The 15,731-nt window shown below is 38.3% G+C and overlaps 1 protein-coding gene and 1 long non-coding RNA gene across 4 annotated transcripts in view; both read right to left on the bottom strand.

Annotated features, from left to right (window-relative positions):
• The window catches only part of LOC104870967, a 100,955-nt gene extending 87,573 nt beyond the window's left edge, over positions 1-13,382 (bottom strand). Inside the window, exon 1 of the long non-coding RNA XR_782674.1 lies at positions 13,235-13,382. This is a non-coding gene — a long non-coding RNA (uncharacterized LOC104870967). The remainder of the gene's footprint in view (positions 1-13,234) is intronic.
• Znf385b (zinc finger protein 385B) overlaps positions 1-15,731 on the bottom strand; it is a 299,896-nt gene that overhangs the window by 266,711 nt on the left and 17,454 nt on the right. The window lies entirely within an intron of this gene.

The following is a 15,731-nucleotide window of genomic DNA, read 5'->3' as shown; positions in this document are numbered from 1 at the left end:
GTTCTGATGGAAGGTGGTGATCCCTTCAATTTACCAACTATGGAGGTGCGGTATGCCTTTATTGCTGTTGTTCACTTCTGTTCTATCTTCTTGGAACTCAGTACAATGGCCTTCATCACCAACTCTGCCTCTGCAGTGTGGATCCAGGTACGAGCACAACCAGGAGGCCCAAGAACATGGCAGGGAGTGGAATGTTGCAGAGGCACCTGCACAGCTTGGCAGTCCTCACCGGTCTGCTCTGACGAAGACCCAGGGCAATGGAGGGCAGGAAAGCAGCCTAGCTCTCCATGTTGGCTGGGCAGTCCTCACTGGTCTGCTCCAATCTTTTTTTGTGTGTGTGGTTGGTACTTGGAATTGAACTCAGTACCTTGTGTTTGCAAGGCAGGTGCGGTACCACTGCACTAAATCCCTGGCCCTTAGTATCTGCTTCTAATAAGAAAGAACAGTAGCAACCAAAGCCTGTATCATGAATAGAATTGATAAATTAGAGTACAAGGCACCCAAGAGTATACAACAGCATTGAAAATGAGTTAATGACAGCTATATATCAAGATGTACGACTCTCAAAAATTATGATAGAGGATGGGAGTGTGACAACAGGTGAAAGTTAAATATATTTAGAGATTTGTACATATTTCATGGTAAACTATAAAGTAAAGTAAGGGAGTCATTATTACACAGTTCCAGAGAGAAGTCTCTTCTGGGCACTTAGGAAAAAGTAGAGGGCATCTAAGGTAAGGTATTATTTCCAAATCAGCTGTCAGATACATGAGTATTTGACACACTCTTCAAAATTTATCTGCATTTCATGTAGTTTTTGAAAATATCCCTTATTTAAAAAACATTCTATGTCCTTAACACACTAATGAGGCTGTCTCTTTTCTTGGTTACCAACTGGGACCAAAGCAAAAAAGTGGTAAAATGAAGTACTAATATAAATGTTTTTGTTTCTATACTGCACAAACACTACTAAATCCAACTATAAACAGTACTTAGATCTCGTCTGGATGAAAATCAAAATATGCAATCAGATGACTATAAAAGTAAATGAAGTATCTATGATCACATGGTTACCAAAAGCAAAATCTACAATATGAAAGGACATCAAATACAAGGTTCAATTGAATTGGTTTTAAAAAAAGATTTTAGATATGCAAATTCTTCCAGAGACATGCCTGTTATGGTAGAATCATTATACAATTTTTTCCATTAAGAAAGAAATCTTGGGCTGGGATTTAGCTCAGTGGTTCCACTGCCTACCTTGCAAGTGCAAGGTCCTGAGTTTGATCCCCAATACAAAAAAAAAATCTTAAACTTTCCTAATAAACATACCAGAAAATGATATGTAAGGGTTTATAAAATAGAAAGCCATTCATATAGAGTGATTCTTCATAGTGTTTAGCACAGTGACATTATTTAAACATAATGTGAATTTAAGGCTACAGATGAAGCTAAGGTTAATATTTTTCAGAACAGAGATATTGAAGTGGAGGCTGTTTTTTAAAGGTCGATAATTATTTTGACTCTTTAAACCAAATTCTAATAAATAATGCTCTGGAGACTGTAAGCTAAGAAGGTAGAAAAAAATGTGAATCTATCATCCTTGATGCAGAGCCCAATGCTCATTCACATGAATTAGTCATTTTTACAGAAAATTTTAATATAAGATTTTCATAATTTAAACCATTAATCACTTTTGTTCGGTCCCCTAGCTTGTATACATCTTTTAATCATGATAGAGCCCTGTCTGTTTTGCTGTTTTCAAAAATTTCTTGCAGAAGGGCCAGGAATTTAGCTTAATGTTTCCACTGCCTGCCTTGCAAGCACAAGGGCCCCAGTTCGATCTCCAGTACCAAAAAAAAAGTCTTGCAGAAACACATGAGGCCCAACCAGACAGTCATGGAACTCATCATGGCGGGGTATGGGCCACTGCATCAGAGGGAAGAAACCCCCACCTACCACTGCTCCCATCAGATCCAGGTTTATCCCTGACTTTTGCCCCTTTGTCAGCTTGAAGCAGCTCCAGAAGAAGAGACCTTTGCTCAATAATCATAAAACAAAAGCCTGGAATGTTAGATTTCTCTTGCCTTAAAATGGCCCTAACTAGTGATGACACAAGCAAGCCCCTCCTAGTGATGTCACAAGCTCCCCCAATCCCTGGCCACTACATCACTCAATCCCACCCCAGCTCTTGGAGACCCCACCCCAGTCCTATCTGAAGTGCTCCCCTGTCTTGGCCACATTGCTCTCTCTCTGTTCAGAGACAGACTGGCAAATCCTCCCCATAAAAAAGACTTGTATGGTCCTGGTCTTAGCTTGATTTTTGGGTCTTTTTACCTAACAACTTTGCCATAAAATAAGCATATTTAATGGTCAATACATATTTAAAAGCAAATTCTAAATCTATGCCACTCTTAGTAGGCATATATACACATATATAATTTGAGAAATTTTCATAATACATATAACTAAATGAGCATTACAAAGAATTAATATCATTACTGTATACCTACAGAAAGTTGCAACATTAATTAAAATTCATAAAATGCATATTTAATTTCACCTATCAGATCAGGAACTACAGAGGTATATTTTTCAAAATCTCACTATAGTAAGAAAAGAGGCTGTGTAATGAAAAGTTCAGTGTTTACTGTTCAATCAAATAACCTGATTTGAAACACCTAAGTATTTAGAAATGTCAAGTGAAATTATTCCAACCTAGAAGAATTGTAGATTTTCAGGAAGAAGTTGAGTTACAAATAAAACGGTGCTTGTACTACATATTCCTATGACATACTTTGTACAGTAACAAACATGCAGTTACCCTAAAAATCACTCAGTATATATATACATATATTAATGTTTACATACATGTTCATGGATGTATGTGTGCAGTTTCTCTTTTCTTTTGAGATATGCATAAGTAAGATCACCCTAGGACATTTTTCTCTGGAGCTATAAATGAAGGTGTTTTTCCCACAACATATTTTTGGTATGTAGTCCTAATGTCTTCATTGCGCCGGCTCTGTCAGCTTCACACTGCTCTATAGTGTGAAACTGAAGAGAAATGGTGCAAAACTGACAAATTAAAGCACAGAAATTTAACAAAAAGTTACTATGCAATTTGTTTGAGAAAGGCCGAAAAATAAATAAATATTTGATAGAAATGACCATGTTCCAATTGATATGTTTCAGACAAAGAACTTCAGATTACTCTAAAGTGTGTGGACTTTGATATTGGCACACAGGTTAGGAGGATAATGTAGATAATAGCACATCACCTCACCGGCTTACAGGAAGAGATGAATAGTGCTTTCTGAATGAAATCTGAGAGCCAAATCTTCTTCTTATCTTGTTAGAATAAAATGGTAGTCCCCACCTTTCCATTCTTGGTTATAAGATCCTCATTTCACACTCTTTCCTCAGCAACCTTCTCAACTTCCCTTACAAGTATGAAATACCAGTCAAAAAGGGAATGTCTGTGGCAGGGCCACCTTTGATGTTCTGTTTCACTCCATTCATTAAAATCCCTTGTCTACATTGCCCTAAAAACATAATTACCAATTATTTGGGGTCTCAGAGGCAAGAGATTTCTTCATGCTTCCTTGAATCTTAATATATAATTTGTACTTCTCCATCCTTTCTGTTTTCTTCAATCCTCTCTTACTGTAGCACTGCTTAACAACATAGTTGGAAAGCCTGGATTCACATACCTAACCCATTCATAGACTTCTTATTTGACTGAGGGACCATTACTCTCTGGGCTTCTGTTTCTGTTAGGATATGGGGGCATTAGTACTTATCTTGCAACAACTTTTCAAACATTAATTATATAGATAGCACTTTAGCTTAGTGATTGATACATGCTAAGACTGCAATAAACAGCAGTGGCATAGCGTTGTTACCATCAGCTATTCCCTAACACTCTTATTCAAGAGTTTCAACATCATTTCATGATGGTAAAAATCAAATATCAATGACTCAAAAGTAGCCAGAAAATTATAGGCAACTTTTGTTTGCTCAATAAATGACTTATGAGCAGGAAAAACAAGGGAGAAGATGTAACATTAGTGAAAATACCACCTTTGTGTTTTACAGATATCTTTAGACACCATTTAATGTAATATGCACAGGAATTCTATAATTTTGTACAGTACATATCATTTTCCACAAAAATGTTAAATAAGAAGCCCAACTGGACACTTCCTGGAAAGTGAGCTGGCAAATGTAGAAAAAAGACCAAAACGCAAATCATTTCAACTGAGTGTTCCACATTGTGTGGCTTAAATAAATATGCTGTGCCATCTTGAAATATTAATCCCAAGGCCCAAGAAGAGTTCCATGTGTGTGTTTCATGGGCAGTGATCAGTTCAAAGAAGATAAATATATACTTGACAGTAAGAATACATCAGGACTGCTTTGGAAGAGGGTTCGACTCTGAGGCAGAGATATTTGTTAGATAATCTCCCATTTTTCATAAATTTATTTTTATGAATTAAAAATTTAATAGATTCAAATTTGAATGATCCTACTTAAATTATCCATCACTCTATCTTTTCAATGTTATTTTTAAATAATATGAAATAAAGGTGACAGTTTCTTGTGTACAGAAGTTTCAAGGATAGTGGTATTATCTAAACCATGCTAAGATATTGTAGCACAAAGCATCCTATAATGACACACTTGGGAAAACTCCTATGCCATTGAGAAAATATTGTCAGAAAAGTATACGATGGCAACAGTTATAAATGACTACTTCTGGACTTTTAAGGATTAACCATAGGAAATAGCAATAATGCCCACGATGCCAAAATATTTACAATCTACTTAAGTAGACCGTAATTGTATAGTCTTCCTGCTTAGATATATTATTTTTATAAACTTAAAATTATATATAAAACAAGGATACATTGGGAATCTATGATTTAAAATATAACTAATGAACATGGCCAAATAAAAGCCAATTTGAATAATCGCCATAGAAGAACATCATGCCACACCTAAATTCAATGTACTTAAGCCATGTGGAGCACATCAAAGCTACCATAAAGTGTCTGAAAGGATTTATTTTGAACATTGGGAACTCTTACTTAGGAGCAGATGCCCAGACTAGCTCGGAGGCAGCAGGTTTTCATTGGGTGACTAATCACATTACTGGGACATTTTTGTGAAGTCTATAAAAAGGATATTTAGTAGTAAAATACATGAATATTGATGATGACAAACAATATGGGTACTTCAAGATATCTGCGAAGAGCGCCACAGGAAGTGCCCTGAATCTTAAAACAAACGCAGTTCGCTCGCACTCCCACTCTGCCCTTTTGTCAGGTTTGACTCTTTCAGACAAAAATCAATGAGAAATTTCCCTGAATAAAATGCACATGATTAAACTCTTTGAGCACAGTTAACTCAATTATAATCTCTCACTTAATCCCTTAGAGTAGCTTACTCTGGAGAAAATCAAAATCAGTACAAATTCTCCTTTCTTTTTGCAAGCTACTAACGCAGTCAGACTTCAAGAATCTCTAGGAGATTATTTAAAAAAAACCTATGATATGAAGTCACATGAAGAGTATCCTAGAATTTCCTAGCTTAAATGGTTCCTTTAAAAAACGTAATTCAAATCCTTTACTTTGGTGAAAAGGACTTTTAAAGCCCAGCGTAGCACGTGACTCACGTAAGGTCTCAAAGAGAGGTGGCGGCAGCCTCAAGATGAGAATCTAAAAGATCTCATCATCTCATCTCATCTGATGTTCCTTCTGCCACACGAGGACTTTTTATACATGGAAAAGAGTGGGAAATGGGAAAGATGCATTTGTGGATTTGAGGTCCTGAAAATGTGTCATTCTCATAGTTAATCATTTTTGGCCCCAAATATAACAGCATTATTATATATATACATGTAGTTCTAAAACTTCTGTTTTTACTTCTGCAATTCTTTGGTCTTGAATTTTGTTTTGTTTTGTACTGGGATCGAACTCAAGAACTTGCACTTGCAAGGCAAGCACAGTGCCACTAAGCTAAATTCCAGACTCTGTAATTATTTGGTCTCAATACATTACTCTTTTTTCCCTCAGGAACTAATGTCATCAGAAGCCCTCCATTGTGGTCAGCAAACTACAGAATTCAATTGCTAGAGTCGATATCAGTAAACTCTTAGTTCTGAATACTCTAGGACAGGATTCCCTGTGCAGCTCCCCCACTTAAACAAAGCAAAACACTAAAACATGACTGAAAGAAATTGAGGTGAATGGGCTGGGGATTTAGCTCAGTGGTTCTGCCGCCTGCCTTGTAAGTGCAAGGTCCTGAGTTCGATCCCTGGTACTAAAAAAGAAAAGAAAGAAAGAAATTGAGGTGAAAATACTCTTCAAAAGCAGTAATTATCATTTAAACTCTAGGACGATTTCCTCTCCCCAAAAAATCAATCAGGAAACTTGAAAATTATTTAAAATAGGGTCTCACAAATACTTTTTAAATATTCCTTAAAAAATACATTCAAAGTACAGTCTTTTAAAAGATCCAAGGTATGTGTGCCTTAAACTCAAAGTATCAGATAAAGAATAGGTTAAATCTGGACAACATAGTAGAATGAAAACATGACTTCAAGGAAAATCTAGTTCATATATTCACACTGGAGTCAAAACTGGATTAAAGAATACTAATGAAAATATTCTTCTATCCACAGAAAAACAAGGAAAATTAACTTTCTCTTCAGTTCAAGTTTCCTGAAAATCCCAAAAGGAAACATTTAATTTTCTAGGACATGCTATAAGAAACAGGTAGAAAGGCAATGCAGCTAAAGCTGAATTAATCAAGCAAACATCACTGGCAATCAACAGAACTTTCCTGGTGATTAAACACAATTTGAGACAGCTGGAGGTGGACCCAATTCAGTTGGAGATTCCAACAGCACAAAATCTTATAAGTGCAAAAGCGCCTCAGAAATGGAATTTGTAAACAGATGTAAACCTTTCAGCATTTTCAAAACAAAGACAAAGACAAAATCAGAGTAAAAACCAGAACAGTAAATCTTGCCTTGTCAAGGTTAGAGATAGATTTTTGACTAATACAGCTAATTATCTATCTCGTCTTCTTATTTTTCAGGTTGCAAAATGCTTATGGGAAACACTTTTTATCTCCATTTCTCTAAATATTCTAAAAATAGGCTAGGATTGTTTTAGTTGTTAATTCTAAATTATGAAATACAAAATATCTGGGTGTCTGTTTGATCTATCTGATACTTGTACTAGGAAAATTCTGATTGACCTCACCCCTCATAGTGACTACACATTCAAGTAAGAGGCAATGCTAAACTCATGCCTAGGTCCTGGGTTAATCACTAATGACTCTTAAAAGAACAGAATTCATTTCAATGACATGATCATCATGTCTTTCCACCTTCCCTCGGCCCTCAAGAAAACTCTCTGTCAGGCACAGTACCACACACCTGTAACCCCAGCCCCCTAGGAGGCCGAGGCAGGAAGATTCCAAGTTGGGAGATATCCTGGGCAATTTAGAGACTTAGCGAGAACCTGTATCAAAATAAACAAAATGAAACAAAACAAAACAAAACAAAAGAACCAGGGATGTAGCTCAGTGCAAAGTTCCTGGGTTCAATCTCCAATACTGCATAAATAAATAAATACATTTCTTTCATGCAATGATATAAAAGGAGTTTAACACTGACTTTATAATAGGGATATTCTAATACATATCTGGACTTCTTAGGTCCTAACCTCCTGTTGCCTTTTCTTTACTGATTTATATTACATGTATTTTAGTTCTTCCTATGGAAATTGTTATTATTCTCTGAAATATTCTCCCTAGTGCTTAGCTGGCTTGGAAGCACAGACCTAATTTAACATACTGTCTCCATAACAAAAAATGCTTCAAAATCACTAATTAGCAAATCAGTTATTGCAATGGACTTCATTTACAATGAAGTGCTGGTTCTATACTGACAAAAGAACCTGGGGCAGAATTTGTGCTTCATGGAAAGACTTCTAAAAGTCATGTGAATAAAATCATAAATGAATGAACAGTGAGGTGATTATAGAAGGACGTCTAGTGTGAAGTAACAAAAATCATTATGATACAAAGAGAAAGAGAAAGGATGGCAAAAAAGATAGAGAAGCAACCTACATCAAAAGTGTAATCAAGTTTCAAAGAATCCCCACTGTGCACTATTTTTCCACAATGACCAGCAGATCCTAAGGCAACATGAGTTATAATCTCAGTCTACTGGGACTTTTTGTTTCTTCTTTTCTATTGTAAAACTGCAACTCAGACTTAATCGTGGAAATCACGAGTGAAAATGGATTAAGTTCTTAGAAACAGGTGTTTACTCAATCGAAATGCGTCCCTCCGCAGAATACACACAAACACACTGGCTTTCTACCTACGTTTTCAGATCTGGTGTCACACCCGTGTGGTTCAGAAGCATCGAAGGCTGCACATTTAGAAAGCTATACTGCTGCTTTTATTTTTTCCCGCAATTACCATGCTTCTAAGCATTGGGTGAGGCTCTCTGACATTTGCAATTCCATTCCATCATCCCCCCTTGCAAATGAGAGCCGAGACACATTTTGCATTTGAGAAAACAGTTTGGGTGGTGCGGGGAATTTCCCACACAGCCACTGGGGGTCCCGCAGACTTTCAACCTATGGCTTTGCCTGGTGCCAAATCCCAGGCTCTGCCACCACAGTGATTTGTCATCTCACAGTTCTCTTGGGAGCTTCTTTCAAGGGCTCCATTACCTGGACTGGGTCCCTCTGGCCAGGGACCAGAAAGATGGCGTTAGAACAAACGAAGGGACTCTCAGAAACACCTAAACCAGCGAACAGGGTTTAATTTGTCATGGGGGGATAGCAACACAACTTAGTGGTAGAGTGCGTGCTTAGCAAACACAAGGCCCTGGGTTCAATCCCCAGTACCCACCAAAATAAGTAATTGGTCAGGATGAAACCGGTACATCGGTCCTATTTCAGCTTCCCCAACTGAGTCCTCCAAGAGGCCAGGGCTGGGGAGGCTGCCAGAGGTTTGCACACCAGGCCATCTGTGGCTAGCTTCCGCGCTTTGCCACCCTGTTTCCTGAGTCTCTAACGGCCGCTCTATCCTCCGAACATGCCACAGACAGACTGCCATTGGCACTACGTTTGAAACAAAGAAAGAACGCCCCTCAAAGGAGGGAAACTTGCTTATTGGATTAGGATCTCTTTCTTGTACAAATGCTCAGCCTTGGTAGGCTGGGTATTTATATTCCCTGTGACGATTCTTACACATCTCTCCAACCCTATCGAAACTGTCAAACAGGGAGTTTGCTGAGGCATCTTTCTCTGCTGCTTCTGCTGCCATCTTTCACAAATCAAAGAAAGACTTCCTAGGACGTTGGCATTAGGTCAAACGCTGATGACCCGTCAGGCTAGCCAGAGGGTGGTGCTGATGGGGCACGTCACGACATTCTTGTCACCTAGTCGGTTCCCCATGGGTTCACACCCACAGATTTTACCTTTAATCCTGTGTGGGAAACGTTCAATGCCAGCAATTATAATCATGCTTTCATAATAAGGGAAAGTTCTATACCTTGGTGAAAATCCAGTAACATCCTCTTCAGATGCAAAGAACAAGAATATTTTAAAGAGCAGCAGTTCAGCCACTTTAGATGAATTAGGAGGCAGTTAGAAGGAAGCTATCTAGTGAATCAATAAGGAGCTGATCAAAATACTAATCAAACTTTTCATGGGTTTGCAAGTTGATGCTGTGAGATAAGACACTCCCATTTTTGCTCAGCTGGGAGTTTGAGCTTATAAAAAAAAAAGAATGAATTAAATTAGCATTCAAGCTCAGCATTAAAACCCTAGGAGCAAGAGAATTCCTGATAATAAAAAGTCCCCAAAGGGAAGATCACCCAGTGTTACGAAACAGTGTTATGAAACACTATGAAACTGGGTGAAGATCTTCCCTTTGGGGTTGTTAGGTTAGGAGCTGATGTTATACGTAAAATCAGCCAGTGTTATAAAACAGTGTTCTTTTTCTCAAACAAAGAATGAAATACAAGATCAAAAAACAAGCCCACCACACAAGGGTAAGCTCAGTGTCACACCAAATGCTGTTACCTCTGAAGATGTACAGGATGCCTTACTTATTTTTAGTGTGGCTATTATTTTAGTGTGGCTTTGGTCTTCCTTTCTTTTTTGTATGGTAGTGTGATGTGCACTTGACATATTTCAAAAGTTTTCTTTTCCATCAGAAAGCTGAGGTACCCTAAGGCCTGGTGTTTTACATGGGAACTCATGGGGGAGGTAGGTAGCAGCGTTTGCGGGGAGGGGCACTCAAGGGCACGTGTACAATCACGATGATCTGCGGAATGTATTTCCTGGAAGAGGAAGGTGCACCACGAGGCACGGCTAAGGATGGGCACCAGAGTGGTCAGGGGCTCAGTGAAGCACCTGCTCAGAACTTGACCAAACCATGGAACTTCTAGAGCACAGACAGTTGGAAGGACGAAGGGCAACAGGCTGGCCCCTCATTCAGTTACAGGGTGCGATGACTTCTGCTCTGTGTCTTTTCCCATCCACTAAGTGGGGCTAGAAATCAAGTTAGCACCTGGCAGCCCTATAGCCTTCCTGTTTTCCCTGGATTCCTTGTATCTTTTGTATTCTTTTTATGTGAATATATTTAATACCCTCAAAATTATGTGTATGCTAAAAATTCAAAAGTCCAAAGGGGTAAAATAGTTGCATATAAATATACTGCCGACAGTACAAAGAATATATAGTTTAAAGTAACTACTTGGAACACAGTTCCCAGTGCCTCATGAAATATATCCATTTATTCTTTTCCTCCCTCTTCTCCTCCCGGCTTCTCCCTCCTTATATAAACACAAACAATACCCAAACAATACACATTTTTACACAAACAATATACACTTTGTTCTGTATCCTGCTTGTTTTTCTTATACCTCTTACATTGTTCCACATCAGTTCTTATGCATGTCCACATGATGAACCAACATCTTCATACATGCAAGCCTTATTTGCCTTATTTGTGCGCATTGGCAAGCATCCGTGTGGACTAAATCTGTTAGTGACATTCCAGGTAAAAAAAACACACATTTTAAATTTTGATAGTTAATTGTCACATTGCCCTACAAATGCATGAACCAACCTGCAACCTATCCAATAGTATGTGAGATGCCAACACACTACCTAACTCACTGTGTCACCATACAGTTTGAGCTTACCCATTTGAGAGGTAAGAAGAAAAGCTTCTCACTATCATTTTGAAAGAATGCATCTTTTAATGAACAGCAATATCAAATAGTTTATTGAGTTCTGCATAAGTATTCTCAGAACATGTCAGCAAGTACTTTTTTTTTTTTGCATTCTTTAGTTGGTATTTTGAGTATAACATTTCCTCCATGCCAGGAATATTGAGGGCCACATATATAAAAGATTCAAAACACAGACCTCAACCTTAAAGTGCTCACAGTCTAGTAGATAGGACAGATGTTTTAAAAATAAATAATATGTAGTGTGCTAAGAACAATAATGGAGTATATGTATTGTCTGAGTACCCAAGTGATTAACTAAAGGAGGAGACTGTTCCTTAAATAAACCTTATTTGTTTTAATATTTTAATTTTTTGAGATAGGGTCTCATCATCTTGTCCAGGTTGGGCTTAAGCTCTGTCTCCCAAGTAGGTGGGAGTATAGGTGTGTACTGCTACCCCTGTATTTTTGTTTTACATTTTATAAATATATTGAAATGTGATAAAAGGAGAATAAATATGATAACTTGGTCAGTGAGAACCATGACTATGTTGATTACAGCTAATAATGAAAAGTTCTGATTAGGTGAATCCATATTTCTATTTGTGGAAAACAGTTCACAAAACACTATTTTATTGGGCATTTGTTTTCAGGGACTTACAACTTTGTATAAAATATTAAAAACAACTCCATTCATTTTGCAGCTTTTTAGCTCTCTCGTTGATTAACAAATCAAAGAACAACTTGTTTCCTGCCTGCCATTCCTTCTCCTCCAACTCACAGAGCCATTAAACTTTTAATACATGGTGAATCACACTGACTATTGGTTCTGTTGTACCGTGCTGAAGAAGCTTGCCCCTTAGCATGAGGTGCATCAGGAATGGTTAATTACATTACACAGAAAGCCCTTTCGGCAATCAGAGGCAATAAATTATAAATTGTGATACAAAATTACATTATCACTGAGGCCACAGTTTTCTATTTTGTTTACAACATAACATCAACAAGGACTTTGTTATATGTCTTACAGAGGGCCAGTTTAGGATAGTGCTTAGAATCACGGATTTGGAACCCTGATGATGGGTCTGAAGCTCTGCTGAACCAGGTGGGTGGCTCTGGACAATTGATTTAACCTCTCCGGATTTCAGTTTCCCCAAATTCAGTTTATAGGCTTATCATAAGGGTCCAGTAAGTTTACACCCATAAATAGTAGCACTTACTCTGAAAGCTAATTATCCCCGCTGATATTGCTAAGTTCTATTATATATCATGTATCATTCAGTCCATTTTTTAAAAGACAATGATCTATTTACTCATAGTATCCTGCCACTGTTTAAAACTGTTTTAGCTGAAACAAGAGACATATGTTAGAGATCAGTCCATGTCATCCCCATTTTCTCTTTACCCCAATTAAAGCAGGGTCACAACCTCTTATAGGATTAACTACTGTAATAGAGACACCCACTTCTCACCCTCCTATTTTGCACACACACACACACACACACACACAAAGGTTTCATTTACACAAGAGTTAACTAATTTATTAAGAATATATTACTAATTTTGAAATATATGAGGTATTACAAATTACAGAAAAAGTCCCTGTGAATCCATTCACATTACTGCCCTTTCCCAGAACCCCCCAAACATCTTAAATAAAGAAACACCACCACGAAAAAGAGTGGGTTCTGGAGAAAGTTATTTTTTTCCATCATAGTCCAAAAAAATCAACACTAACGGAGAGTGAATCAGAGAAAAATAACTAGAACTAACATTACCATAGATCTGCAAGTGAAATTCACATAGCAAGTTTGAAATATCAGCAAAAAGACACTTGGGTAAGCGCCCAGTGGCATTGCTGACTGCTTGGAAGGAATGAGAAGACAGACAGCCCCTAATTTCTGACAGTTTGGGAGAGCCATCTATTCATCATCCAATTGCCATTTGGAGAAAAGAAAGCTATACCTGTTACACCATCTCATCACCGTAGTCCAGCATGTGCTGCCAAGCCAGAATATCCAAGACCGGGCAGTTTACAAAGAGGAGACATTTATCTTTTAGATTACTAGAGGATATGAGATCCGAGGTCAAGCCGCTGCACCTGGTGAGGTGGGCCTTCTTGCTGCGTCATAACACGACAGAAGGTATCCTGTGGCAACAAAGCAGGAGACCTGGAACTCACAGCCTCACGCCCTTCTACAGGACCTTCATTCGCGGGGGTGGAGCTCTCGTGACTGAAACACCGTCCCTGGGACACATGTCCTATACTGCTTCAGTGGAGATTCGGAGTTCAGTGCATGAATTGTGGGTGCACATTCAAACCACAGGACTAACCCTTTAAGAAATGAAAAGAAATCGTGTCTTTCAAACTAGCAACTTAATGTACTCATCAGCGTGTCTTTCCAGTTTGAAAAGAAAAAAAAAATGCTGGAAGACATTCAACAATTGAAATTTAGATGATGGATTCACACTGGTATTTTGCCATAACAAATACACTCGACAGCCAGATATGACTAAAATTAGAAGGAGGACATCGGAGACAACATGGAGACTGCAGTAGAAGAGCAGTAAAGTAGAGAGAAATCAGAATCTTTTCCCAGAGCGCAGTTTACATACCAGAGAAGGACACCAATGCCATTCAAAACAATCAGAAGAAGGAACTCATAACACAGTAACACCTATGACTACGCAAAAATGGAAGAGAGACTGATGAAAGAAGGCAGAAAATGTGCTTTGGGGACCCAAAACAGTCAGATTGAAATAGACATATGCTGATCACAGACATGAAAAATAGGAAGTAAATAAGAATTTGTCTTTCAGAGCAAGAGATACGGAGAAATGAATAGATCGTGGCTGGGGGCATTTCATTTAAGAGATATGGTTTAATAAGCAGTACTGTATTTGGATTACAGATGCCATCCATGTCCAAAACCTGGGATAATCACACTCATTTCAAACTGATCAATTTGGGTGCAGAATAGGTTTTGTAGTTTCAGAGAGAACTGAACTTGCCTTTTAGATTGGGAACAGAGACATAAAAGAAATTACTCGAAATATCTACTCTGTATTAATCACTAATCAGTTGCAAGAATCCTCATCCAAAACTCTGCCACAGTACATGTGGTTCATTTCTATTAATCCTTCTCATTTTAAGAATCAAAACATACACTGATGTGTAGTCACTCATATGGTTGATATTTACAAAGAAGGTGTGAGCTAGGGACTGAGCAGAGACAAGAAAGGTAACACAGGAGGTTTTGTGAGCTCTGAGTGCTTTGCAGTAGAGGCCCAGGTGAGGTGAAGAGTCAGGACAGTGGTCATCCATTCTTCTGCAGGGAGCTTGCCCGGGGAGTGAGACACTCAGATCCAGGACAGGATATTCTACTATGTTGGCATGAGGTTGAAAGTGGGGAAGCCCAGGGCTAGAAACAGGGTTTTAGTAAATATGTTAGCCTGCGTACAATGGGCATTACATAAATACGCTATGGAGTTGTTGCAATAGTTCAATAAAAACCTGCCCAGGGCCTGGGATGTAGCTCAGTGGTGCCGCCTGCCTGGCAAGTGCAAGGTCCTGAGTTTGATCCCTGGTACAAAAACAAACAAACACCCTGCATATATTCTATCATCATACAAGCACACAGTAGGCATTTAAATATAATCTTTCTTTTATTTTTCTTAGTTATGGTGAGTTGAATAATTAAAGGATTGCCCAGCTTTTCTTCCAAGTCAAGTTTGTAAGTGTCTCTACCTGAAAAACATACGGGATGCCAATCAAAAGGCAATCACCGCAGTAAGGCCAGATGGAGGGACAAGTGAGGAAGCACCTATGGGGGAGCACCCTCTCTTTGTGCCTCCTAACTGCTCTAAAACAAAATTAATTTATAAACATTTCAATCCCACTGAAAGAAAAATCTCGAAAATGTTCTATGTGGCAAGGGATAACCATTTGAAACTAATTGCACAATACTCGCGTGCTACCTTCATTGTTTTATCTTAGTAATTACAGGAAGCTTAGGATTTGCACTTCACCATTTCTATTTTTATACCATTTTAATTTTCTCAAATGGTAACTCACTCATGATAGAAGTTTTTAGCTTAAACCCTCACAGTAGAAATGTTTTGCTTTGACAGGAGTCTGAAGCCTCCATTTTGGCTCCCACAGCCAATTCTACTCGATATCAGCACTGTAGACTCACCTGCTTCCTTCAAAAGTACATGTAGGGCTGCCAGATCAGAACAGACCACCAGGTCCAAACTGAATTCCAGCTACACAAGAAGTAACTGTCAGTATGAGCACATCCCGCGTGATGCATGTAACACAATTATTATACTAAAACATTGTTTTAAATTAAAATTTAACTGGAGGTCCTATGTATTTTTCTTTGCTAAATCTGGCCACTATATACTAGGTCTTCTTAGTTCATTAGTGCAGTGTAGAAAAAGGAAGCCAAGGAAAAGACTG

This window comes from Fukomys damarensis, unplaced genomic scaffold, assembly GCF_012274545.1.
Source record: "Fukomys damarensis isolate Sample0158 unplaced genomic scaffold, DMR_v1.0_HiC HiC_scaffold_26, whole genome shotgun sequence".
Classification (NCBI taxonomy): domain Eukaryota; kingdom Metazoa; phylum Chordata; class Mammalia; order Rodentia; family Bathyergidae; genus Fukomys; species Fukomys damarensis.
Note: the sequence above shows the minus strand (reverse complement) of the source record. Positions and strands in the feature narration are given on the sequence as shown.